This window comes from Lucilia sericata, unplaced genomic scaffold, assembly GCF_015586225.1.
Source record: "Lucilia sericata isolate MDLA Ls3-8-SP2 unplaced genomic scaffold, ASM1558622v1 Contig000113F_arrow, whole genome shotgun sequence".
Classification (NCBI taxonomy): domain Eukaryota; kingdom Metazoa; phylum Arthropoda; class Insecta; order Diptera; family Calliphoridae; genus Lucilia; species Lucilia sericata.
Genome location: NW_023994145.1, coordinates 116677 through 129940, shown reverse-complemented (window position 1 = coordinate 129940; position 13264 = coordinate 116677). Strand labels below are relative to the sequence as shown.

The window sequence follows — 13264 nt, the reverse complement described above, 5'->3', positions numbered from 1 at the left end:
CTAGACTATAGACTAGACTATAGACTAGACTAGACTAGACTAGACTAGACTATAGACTAGACTATAGACTAGACTATAGACTAGACTATAGACTAGACTATAGACTAGACTATAGACTAGACTATAGACTAGACTATAGACTAGACTATAGACTATATTCTTTAGAAATACTATAGAACCCGAAATTAAAATAAAGTACGGAAAGTATTTAAGATGATTAGTTATAAAATAAATTTTTAAATGACATTAACAAAGTCATGTAAAAATTTCACAAAAAAAAGTTGTATCACCCTGGTTCCATCCAGGATCGAACTGGAGACCTTCTGCGTGTAAAGCAGACGTGATAACCGCTACACTATGGAACCACATGATTGACTTGTGATTAAGTAAAAACACAGTCAGTTGGAAAGAAAAAAGTACTACTTTCTAACAATTTACTAATGATTTCGAACATAAAAAATATCAACAATTAATTTAACAAAAAGAAAAGTAAATGAACTAACGAAATCAAAATTCATAGAGAGGGAATTATAATAACTGCGCTCTTATATAAATTGAGCATTTAACAATTAATTGAGCGCAAATAGTAAATGAGTAAAAATAACAAAATTAACTCAAGTCTACACACATGATAATGATGATGATGATGAACCAAACGACTGATCATATGGCTAAACAAGTGAAGACAACAAAACAGTTGATATTTTGTCACTGCTGATCAAACAACGTGTGTTTTTTTTTTAAACGTATTTTAAAAATTTCGTGTGTTTTTTTAAATAAATAAGAAAATAATTATTTCGTTATTTTGTGCAATTTGTAATTAAGAGAAAAGAGTATTAATAAATAAATACAAATAAAATAGAAAATTTGTTTCATAAAAGTGAATACAAAAAGAAAAGTGTTTAAAATTTTTACACGCAAATTGGCGGAAGAAATAAATTAACTAAAAAATTAACAAATTTATTTTTAAAAAAAGTGTCTGCGTTGCAACATAAAAAAGTGTTAAACAATTAAAATCGTATAAATACATATTTATTTTGTGAATTAAAACAGAGAAAAAAAGCAAAAAATCTAAATATAAATTCAATAAAAAGCAGTTGGTAACAAAAACATAAAAAATAAAATAAAAAATTTAATAAAGAGAGGGATAGAAAAACCCCACGAAAGAGCGTAAACAAAACAAAAACCACAACAACCTCTTAGTTTTTGTGGATTTTCCTTTTTTTCTTAAAGGGAAAATCAAAATTTTCGATTCGGTGTCCGCAACGTTTAGCGCCCGATTTTTTACTATTTTTATAGTTTCCAATGTAGCCCTTTGGGTTTTTCTTAACACGAGCGTGAGTGTGATAAGTTTCTATGAACAGAGTTCGTGTTAATTGTGAAATTTCATTTAATTTACAATTATTAATATTAAATGCTATTTACATTTTATATAATTTCGTTCTACGTCCATCTCGAGAAAGCAATATTGGCTGAATTTGTTTTAAGAAAGAACAACAATTAGTGTAGTAATTTTGTAAATAAATTCTCTCCAGTTCATTTAATTTTGTTGTGAGTCAGTCACGAGATATTGGAATTTTTGGGTAAGTTTTTTTTGTCTTTAACTTTTTTGTTATTGTTTTTTGTTTGTATTTAATTTTAAAAAGTAATTTTAAATTTATACATTATTTCATCTCTCTCTGTGTTTTTGTTGTGCGATTGTTGAGGATGATATTGCTCCCGTTGCTGGCGTTTGCAAACGAGAAGTGTGTTGACTTTTTACTTCGAGTAGTTTCTTTTAACCCATTGGATCCAGGGGGTGTATAATTGCGACTATAGACTGACTATAGACTATATACTAGACTATAGACTAGACTAGACTAGACTAGACTAGACTATAGACTAGACTATAGACTAGACTATAGACTAGACTATAGACTAGACTATAGACTAGACTATAGACTAGACTATAGACTAGACTAGACTATAGACTAGACTATAGACTAGACTATAGACTAGACTATAGACTAGACTATAGACTAGACTATAGACTAGACTATGGACTAGACTATAGACTAGACTATAGACTAGACTATAGACTAGACTATAGACTGGACTATAGACTAGACTATAGACTAGACTATAGACTAGACTATAGACTAGACTATAGACTAGACTATAGACTAGACTATAGACTAGACTATGGACTAGACTATAGACTAGACTAGACTATAGACTAGGCTAGACTATAGACTAGACTAGACTATAGACTAGACTATAGACTAGACTATAGACTAGACTATAGACTAGACTATAGACTAGACTATGGACTAGACTATGGACTAGACTATGGACTAGACTATAGACTAGACTATAGACTAGACTATAGACTAGACTATAGACTAGACTATAGACTAGACTATAGACTAGACTATAGACTAGACTATGGACTAGACTATGGACTAGACTATGGACTAGACTATAGACTAGACTATAGACTAGCCTATAGACTAGACTATAGACTAGACTATAGACTAGACTATAGACTAGACTATAGACTAGACTATAGACTAGACTATAGACTAGACTATATACTAGTCTATAGTCTAGTCTATAAACTAGATATAGTCTATTGACTAGACTATAGACTAGACTATTGACTAGACTATAGACTACATACTAACTATTGATCATACTATGGATTAGAATATAGATTACCCTATAGACTAGACTATAGACTAGACTATAGACTAGACTATAGACTAGACTATAGACTAGACTATAGACTAGACTATAGACTAGACTATAGACTAGACTATAGACTAGACTATAGACTAGACTATAGACTAGACTATAGACTAGACTATAGACTGGACTATAGACTAGACTATAGACTAGACTATGGACTAGACTATAGACTAGACTAGACTATAGACTAGGGTAGACTATAGACTAGACTAGACTATAGACTAGACTAGACTATAGACTAGACTAGACTATAGACTAGACTATAGACTAGACTATATACTAGACTATAGACTAGACTATAGACTAGACTATAGACTAGACTATAGACTAGACTATAGACTAGACTATAGACTAGACTATAGACTAGACTATAGACTAGACTATAGACTAGACTATAGACTAGACTATAGACTAGACTATAGACTAGACTATAGACTAGACTATAGACTAGACTATAGACTAGACTATAGACTAGACTATAGACTAGACTATAGACTAGACTATAGAATAGACTATAGACTAGACTATAGACTAGACTATAGACTAGACTATAGACTAGACTATAGACTAGACTATAGACTAGACTATAGACTGGACTATAGACAAGACTATAGACTAGACTATAGACTAGTCTATAAACTAGATATAGTCTATTGACTAGACTATAAACTACACTATTGACTAGACTATAGACTAAATGCTAACTATTGATTATACTATGGATTAGAATATAGACTACACTAATGACTAGACTATATACTAGTCTATACTCTAGGACAATACTAGACTATACACTATACCAAAAAACTTACATAGATCAACAAATTTTTAACCCAGATACCAAAGTATCCGCTGAATCCGAATCTACCTTCAGAATTTTTCCAGTACATCAAGTTTTATATGTATATGAGTGTGGAGATAATGATCTTTCAATATTTCACATTACAAAATTTTGTTCCTACACAATGGGTTAATAATGCTGAGAAAACTATGGGATTATTTTAATCTGTTGCGTTTCACTCTTGAGAAAATAAGTGTATGTGTGTATACAAATATGTATAATGTCGTTTGAAATTAGATGCGTTGCTATTTTAAAACATCATGACGCGCATAAAGCTTAACCATCACTCGAACGTCAACTGAAGTACATATTTATTTCAGTACATATTACGTACATAATTTCCGGAGGCTTGTTACCAATAATAAATTTTTTGCGAATGATAATCCCGCAACGGACACGTATATTAAAAATTTTCCACTTTCCACAAGAGAGGACCGTTGATTATGAAAAAGTATTTTTTAGCAATTAAAAAGTTGAAAAGGTTGTCATGTACTGTAAATATAGATAAATTATGGAACCAACATGGTTCCGTTAGTGCTAATAAAAGTAAATGTATTTATTTCAAGGTTATTTTTTCACATACCGTCATTTCCTCTTAAATTTATTATCGAGAACTACCAACTGATAATGTTCATTCAAGTATTTTGAACCTAAATACAAATTCTCAGTACTTCGAACCCCAAAACAAATATAAATTTAACTCTGGTGGGTGGAAGTGAAATTTGATTAGCAGTCGCTTGATGACAGGCAAATAACAAATATTTGCATATATTGAAACACAATTTGCCAGCCTTAAAATCCAAATAACTGGCGAGAAAATTTATGAAAGTGTGTGCTAAACAGGTTAAAAGATAAAAATTATATGAGGAATTTTGACTGGTTGGGCTATAAGCATAACGATAAGAAATGTTTACTGTGGCATACAAAATAAATATAAACAATTTTATCTGGCTTTTGCAAAATGAGTGTTACGGGACTTGTGTAATTTAAATCACATAATATGTCTCATTATTTTTATCTTTAGCATTATCTTTACAAAGTAAATCCTAATTTATCGTCAAATTGTAAAATATTTGCGCTTCAAATTTCCACTTCAATTAATGACATTTCCTAGACAGCTTCTTAGAAAAAGATGCTCCATATGTTAATGAAGATGTTAACTTTTGTTTTCAAGTTATTGTTATCAGTTGTCGCCAGTACATCAGCACCATGTTGGGGATTTTTTCCCCGGCACTTTTTGTTTATAGCGCGTGTCCATCTCGTGTTTGTATACTGTTTGTTTTCTGTCTAGATAGTCTTTACGTTATCTCTGAAACACGTTTTCATAAGATATCGTTACCGAAACTATGAGATCGATGAAATCCGTTTTTCTTCGACCGTAACCGAACAAAAAATAATTTCAGAAAAACTTATAATTTTTGATGACTATGCAACAGATTATGGATTAGACTACAAATTAAAGCCGAAGGACTAGACTACATATTAGTCCAAGGACTTGACTACAGTTTAGTTTAAGGACTTGACTATAGTTTAGTCTATGAACTTGACTACAGTCTAGTCATAGGAAATGACTACATTCTAGTCTAAGGACTAGACTACGGTCTACTCTAAGGACTTGACTAGAGTCTAGTCTAAGGACTGGACTACAGTCTGACTTAAGAACTAGACTACAGTGTTGTCTAAGTACAGCCTAGTCTATAAACTAGTCTACAGTCTAGTCCATAAAATAGCAAATAGTCTAGTCTATAAACTAGAACAGTCTTTTCTTTAAACTAGACAATAGTCTAGTCTATATACTAGACTGTAGTCTAGTTTATAAACTAGACTACAGTCCAGTCCATAAACTAGCTAATAGTCTAGTCTATAAACTAGACAACAGTCTGTTCTATAAACTAGACAATAGTCTATATACTAGACTATAGTTTAGTCTATAAACTAGACTGTAGTCTAGTCTGTAAACTAGAAATGAGCCTAGTCTATAATCTAGACTGTAGTCTAGTCTATAAAATAGACAACTAGATAACAGTCTTGTCTATTTACTAGACAATAGTCTAGTCTATATAGTAGACAACCGTCTAGTCTACATACTAGACAACAGTCTAGTATTTAAACTAGACAGCAGTCTAGTCTTTAAACTAGACAACAATCTAGTCTTTAAACTAGACAACAGTCTAGTCTACAGTCTACTCTTTCAGTCTAGTCTAAGAACTAGTCTGGTCTAGGGACTAGACTTCAGTCTAGTCTAGGAACTAGACTACACCCTAGTGTATGAAGCAGACTACAGTCTAGTGTATCAACTAGACTACAGTCTAGTCTATCTACTATACTATAGTTTAGTCTATCAAACTAGACTACAGTCTAGTCTATCAACTAGACTTCAGTCGAGTCTATTAACTAGACTTCAGACTAGTCCATGAACTAGACTATAGTCTAATCTATAAACTAGACTACAGTCTAGTCTATGAACTAGACTATTGTCTGGTCTATGAACTAGACTACAGTCTAGTATATGAACTAGACTACAATCTTGTCTATGAACTAAACTACTGTCTGGTCTATGAAGTAGACTTCAGTCCAGCCCATGAACTGGACTACAGTCTCGTCTTTGAACTAAACTACAGTTTCGTCTATGAACTAGACTACAGTCTAGTCTATGAACTAGACTACCGTCTAGTCTATGAACTAGACTACAGTCTAGTCTATGAACTAAACTACAGTTTCGTCTATGAACTAGACTACAGTCTAGTCTATGAACTAGAATACAGTCTAGTCTATGAACTAGACTTCAATCTAGTATATGGAGTAGACTTCAGTCTAGTCCATGAACTAGACTACAGTCTAGTCTATGAACTATACTACAGTCTATAAACTAGACTACAATCATAGAACTAGCCTACAGTCTGATCTGTGAATTAGACTACAATCTAGTCTATGAACTAAACCACAGTCTAGTCTATAAACTATACTACAGCCTAGTCCATAAACTAGACAAAGTCTCGTCTTTGAAATAAACTACAGTTTAGTCTATGAACTAGACTACAATCTAGTCTGTGAACTAGACTACAATCTAGTCTGTGAACTAGACTACAGTCTACTCTGTGAACTAGACTACAGTCTAGTCTATGAACAGGACTACAGTCTAGTCTATGAGCTAGACTACAGTCTAGTCTATAAACTATACTACAGTCTCGTCCATAAACTAGACAAAGTCTCGTCTTTGAAATAAACTACAGTTTAGTCTATGAACTAGACTACAATCTAGTCTGTGAACTAGACTACAGTCTACTCTGTGAACTAGACTACAGTCTAGTCTATGAACTAGACTACAGTCTAGTCTATGAGCTAGACTACAGTCTAGTCTATAAACTATACTACAGTCTCGTCCATAAACTAGACAAAGTCTCGTCTTTTAACAAAACTACAGTTTAGTCTATGAACTAGACTACAGTCTAGTCTATGAACTAGTTCATAAACTAGACAAAGTCTCGTCTTTCAACTAAACTACAGTTTAGTCTATGAACTAGACTACAGTCTAGTCTATGGCCAAACTTTTTGTAATATTGAAACATTTCATCCATTTACATTAACGTTTAACTAAACCGACTTTTAAACTTTAGCCGTTAAACACCTCTAATAGAGTAAAATTTTAAATTTATTCTAAAAAAATAAAATATCTTTATTTGAAGAAAACCATTTATAACTTTTTATCTTAACACCAAAAATTGAACTTTAAGTAAATATTTAAATACGTCAGTTAAAAAAATCAAAATAAAACGTTTTTAAATGACATTTATTAAAATTTGTTGACGTATCCGAATGACGTATGCTTACCCCAAAAACACATTAAATAGAAAACACTTTGTTTTTATTTAACTAACAGATAAAATAGAACATTTCTTATTTAAATGGCTTAAAATTAGCAAATATCTTGTTAATTAAAGTATTTCACTTAAAGTTTTTGTACCTAACAGACGTTGAATAAAAAAAAAAAATAGTAATGCTACGCCAAAAGCATAAAAGGAAAAAATGAAAAGGCTTAAAGTGATTTCATAGACAGAAACAGAGAAACCAATTATTGGGATTCTACTTTTTCTAAAACAACCAAGTAAGGTAAGAAAATTTTACAAAGACAAAAAATACTAAAAACTAAAATTTAAAGGAAAAAGATCTAAAAACTCCATTTTAAAATAAAAATCGAAAACTTCTACGAACATCAGAGAATAAAACAAATGAAGAAGAGCAGAAAAGAGCATTGATCTTTTGTTTTAACAGACACAACACAGAAACTAATAAACTCAGAAACTTTGTTTTAAACAACATTGCGAAATTGTCTGTTTAATAAAACAAAAAAAAAAAAATTATAAAAAAATCATTATGAAAGAACAAAAAAAAAAAAAAAAAAAACAAGGTCAAAATCCTTGGGTTTCTTGTCCTTCTTCCAGACTTTAATGTTAATGATCATTATGATGATCACGATGTGTTGCTTTGTAGTACAATGAACTGGAATTTAAATTCTTTTATAGAAGAATCCATGAGAATGCTTAGAAGGAAGGAATTTCGTTTGTCTGTCTGCTGGTTATTTAGCTGGGAATTCGTTTTCGTAGAACAACTATTTTATTGATGTTACTTTGCAGACATGCGAATACGTAGTAGATAAATGCAATCAATTGTTTTGCATGGAAAATTTATATTTACGAGCAGTTGTGCAGGTTTTGAAAGAAAAATATGAATTTTTAATGAAAATATGAATTCGATGAAAATTTAAATTTTTAAAGAAAATAAATTTTTTTTATGAAAATATGAATTTTTAATGAAAATGTAAATTTAAAAAAAATATGAATGTTTAATGAATATATGAATTTTTATTTAATATATGAATTTTTAATGAATATATAAATTTTTAATGAAATTCATGTTTAATGAATATGTGTATCTTTAATGAAAATTTGACCAAATTTTCATTGACAAAAATATGAATTTTCGATCAAAAATTCAAAATTTTGATAAAATTATAATTTTCAATGATTTAATGAAAATATGAACTTCTAATTAACATATGAATTTTTAAAGAAAATATGATTCTTCTATGAATATAGCATTAATGATAATTTGAACTTTTATTGAAAATATGAATTTAAAATTAAAATATGAATTTCAAATGAAAATATGAATCTTTAATGAAAATGTGAATTTTCGATGAAAATATGAATTTTTGATTTAAAACTAATTTTTAGTGACGAAAATGAGAGTTTTTGATTGAAATATACATTTTCGTTGAATTTTCGATAAAAATTCAAAATTTTGATAAAAACATGATTTTCAATGATTAATGAAAATATGAATTTCTGATTAACATATGAATTTTTAATAAAAATATGATTTTTCTATAAATATATCATATATGAAGATTTGAACTATTATTTAAAATATGAATTTTAAATTAAAATATGAATTTCAAATGAAAATATGAATCTTTAATGAAAATGTGAATTTTCAATGAAAATATATATTTTTAATTTAAAACTAATTTTTAGTGACGAAAATGAGAGTTTTTGATTGAAATATACATTTTCGTTGAATTTTCGATAAAAATTCAAAATTTTGATAAAAATATGATTTTCAATGTTTAATGAAAATATGAATTTCTGATTAACATATGAATTTTTAATAAAAATATGATTTTTCTATAAATACCCAGCAAAAACTGGGTAATGGCTTTCAATTGTAATTACTTACCTAACAACATACTTTTCAATGACTACTACATATCATCTGGATTACATAAAAGTAGTCTAATAAGGTCTTACTAACAACGTGTTATATACATAAATACTTTCCAATTCATTAGTCATCTTGCTAGAGAAGATACAGAAGCTGTATGCGTTTTTTCATGCCATTTACAATTACTACTTTTCTAATTACTTGTAATCGTTTGTGGTAAGTACTTGCCTCCAATGACATCACCGTGTTAAAATAATGATTTAAAAAGCTATTGTTTAATTAAATTTTGGCATTTTAACCCCTTACATGGTAATGAAAGTTTTTACTGGGTATATCATATATGAACATTTAAACTATTATTGAAAATAAGAATTTAAAATTAAAATATGAATTTCAAATGAAAATATGAATATTTAATGAAAATGTGAATTTTCGATGAAAATATATATTTTTGATTTAAAATAAAATTTCAGTAACGGAATTTAGTTTTTAATTGAAATATAATTTTCGAAAAAAAGATTTACATATTGTTGAAAATATGAAATTTCAATGATTTAATGATAATATGAATGTCTGATGAAAGTATTAATTTTCGATGAAAATATGAATTTTCAATGAAAATATGAATTTTTTATGAAAATATGAATTATCTATGAAAATATGAATTTTCTATAAAAATATAAATTTTCTATGAAAATATGAATTTTCTATGAAAATATGAATTTTCTATGAAAATTCAAATTATTTATGAAAATATGAATTTTCTATGAAAATATGAATTTTTCTATAAAAATATGAATTTTCTGTGAAAATATGAATTTTCTATAAAAAATCATAATCTATGAAAATATGAATTTTCTATGAAATTATGAATTTTCTATGAAAATGTGAAGTTTTATTGAAAATATAAATTTGAAATGAAAATATGAATCTTTAATAAAAATGTTAATTTTTAATGAAAATGTGAATTTTCTATGAAAAACAAATTTTCGGTGAAATACGGATTTAATGAAAATATGAATTTCTGATTAAAATATAATTTTTAATAAAAACATGAATTTTCTATAAAAATATATTTTTCTGTGAAAATCAATTTATGAAAATGTGAACTTTTAATGAAAATATGAATTTTTAATGAAAATATGACTTTTTAATGAAAATGTGAATTTGCGACTAAAATATGATTTTTCGGTTAGGAAAAGAATAGTTTTAGATTTTGTTGGATTTGAATAGCCAAAATTCTATAATTAAAACCCATTGTGCAGAGTAATTCTGTTGGCATTTAAAAGTTCATCAAAGATATCATTAAAAGTGAAATTAAAAAAATATATATATAACACAACACCACAATAATGAATTCTTAATATTACATAAACTCAATTTTATTGCAATTTTTTTTATTAATTTTTTTGCCAACCACTTGAAACAAGTCTCATTTTACTTCCTTGACATTTTTCACACTAATAAACGACCCAGTTTTTCCCAAATGCAAAGCAATTGAAAATATTGACTTTTAAATTGTTAATTGTTTACAGAAAAACAAAAGATAGCAAAAACAAATGTAGGACAATTTAATAAACAAATTCAAAGAAAATCATTTATAAAAATTCAAATGAAAATATAAATATGAAACACATACTGACTAAATAAACGTATAATTTTAAAGAAATTCTTACACAGAAAAAATTAATTTTAAAAAATTTTCAATTAAACGATTAATCGAAAATTTTAAAAGGGTTCAATTCATTTTGTATTTGAATCATAAAAATGTATAATCAAATACGTATTTAACAACAACAAAAATATAAAAAAATAAAAATTTTTATACGAAATCAATTATAAGTAGTAATTGAATATACAATTTTTGTTATAGGTTGAACTTCAATAAATAAAATAATTGAAAACGAGGTTTTGGTAATTGAAATCGTTTTTCAGTTTTTTCTGTGTACGAAAAGTTTGATAAAAATTTACAATATTTGGTAGAAAATTGTAAAAAAGGTATTAAATATATACATATTTTTATTTTAACGTCAATTTACTCTTTCTATAATAGTTTCTTTTCCATTAAATTAAACGTCATACAACATGTGTTTTATTGTAACGCCTTTAAAAAATTATGATCATCGACAATATCTAATTGATTCTAAACATACACAAATTCGTACAAAATTGCTCTAGAATTGAGAATACTTGCAAACATTGGTTATTAGCGCTTGTCTTGTTAGACTGCGGTAATAGTGTAGAATTTAGTTGACCTAGTTTTCATATGTTAGTATGTCAATGTTAGCGCCTACATCAGAATTTCCCAATTTTTTTTTAACAATTTTGTTTCAAGTATTTTACTATCGAATTTTCAATGAAAAAACGAATTTTCGTTAAAAATATGAATTTTCAATGAATATATGAAATTTTGATTATAATATGGATTTTTGGTGGAAATACAGATTTTTCGAAGTTTCTGATAACAATAAAAAATTTCCTTAACACATGATTTTTTTATAAAAAATGTGAATTTTCTATGAAAATATGAATTTCTAAACAAATATAGACATTCTATGAAAATATGGATTTTCTATGAATGTATATCTATGAAAATATGAATTGTCTTGGAGTGAATTTTCTATGAAAATATGAATTTTCTATGAAAATATGAATTTTCTATGAAAATATGAATTTTCTATGAAAATATGAATTTTCTATGAAAATATGAATTTTCTTTGCAAATATGAGTTCAAGTCAAAATATCCATTATCTATGATAAAATTAATTTGCTATATGAAAATATGAATTTTTTACTAAAATATGAATTTTTTATTTAAATATGAATTTTCTATGAAAATATGAATTTTTTTATATTCTACGAAAATTTTAATTTTGTATGAAAATATGAGTTTTTTTTATGAAAATATGAATTTTTTAATGAATATATGAATTTTCTGTGCAAAAATAGATTTTCTTTAAAAATATAAATTTTGTATAAAAATACTATATTTTTTACGAAAATATGAATTTTCTATGAAAATAAAAAAATTGATTTTTTTTAAAGTATGAATTTTGTATGAAAATTATGAACTTTCTATGAATATATGAATTTTATATAAACATATGAATTGTATATAAAAATATGAGTTTTCTATGAAAATATAAATTTTCTATGAAAATATGAATTTTCTACAAAAATATGAATTTTTTATGAAAAAATGGATTTTGTATGAAAATATGTATTTTCTATGAATTTCGTATGAAAATAAGTATTTCCTAGAAAATATGAATTATCTATGAAAATCAGACGTTTCTGTATAGCAATATTTTATGAAAATATAAATTTTTAACGAATATATGAATTTTCTATGAAAATATGAATTTTATAGAAAATATGAATTTTAAATCGAAAATAAGAATTTTATATCGAAAATATAAATTTTGTATAAAAATAAAAATTTTTTATGAAAATATAAATTTTTAATAAAAATATAAATTTTCTATGAAAATATGAAGTTTCTAGGAAAATATATTTTTTTAATAAAAATATGAATTTTGCGATAAAAATTTAAAAATAATGAATTTTCGGTGTAAATGTGATGAATTACAATTGAAAATTACTAATTACAAAGGGTGGATTATATATGGATTACATTTACATCTAATGTAATTAACATCCCCCAATTTTGATTTCATTTAATTTTATAAGCAGGAGTAAACTTAAATCCAGTTTTGGGAGGTATTAATTTTATTATTAATGTAATGCATTACGTGGTCAATTACAATTACTTGTAATGTATAATTGATCGATAACCCAATAATTTGTTATTAAAGTTTATCCAATTAAAATTACTGGTAATGTGTAATTGAGCAGCCAATTACAAGTAATTGTAATCGGAAAATAATAATAATACCTAGATTACATTTACTTGTAATTCCAATTACAAGTATTTGTAATTTAGGTATTAACAATTACTATTACATGTAATTATA

At 26.8% G+C, this 13264-nt stretch overlaps 1 protein-coding gene and 1 non-coding gene across 3 annotated transcripts in view; one reads left to right on the top strand and one right to left on the bottom strand.

The window, feature by feature from the left end:
- Window positions 1-292: 292 nt before the first annotated feature.
- Trnav-uac lies at window positions 293-365 on the bottom strand. The gene has a single exon. It is a non-coding gene; the product is annotated as a tRNA-Val (tRNA).
- A 330-nt stretch (window positions 366-695) lies between these two features.
- LOC119600419 (putative phospholipase B-like lamina ancestor) overlaps window positions 696-13264 on the top strand; it is a 44347-nt gene continuing 31778 nt past the window's right edge. The window contains exon 1 of one of the 2 annotated variants that reach the window (XM_037950624.1): window positions 696-1583. The gene's annotated coding sequence lies outside the window, so the exon portion shown is untranslated. Of the gene's footprint in view, window positions 1584-7534; window positions 7674-13264 lie in introns of those variants that run through there. The other variant, XM_037950626.1, reaches the window with a different exon arrangement.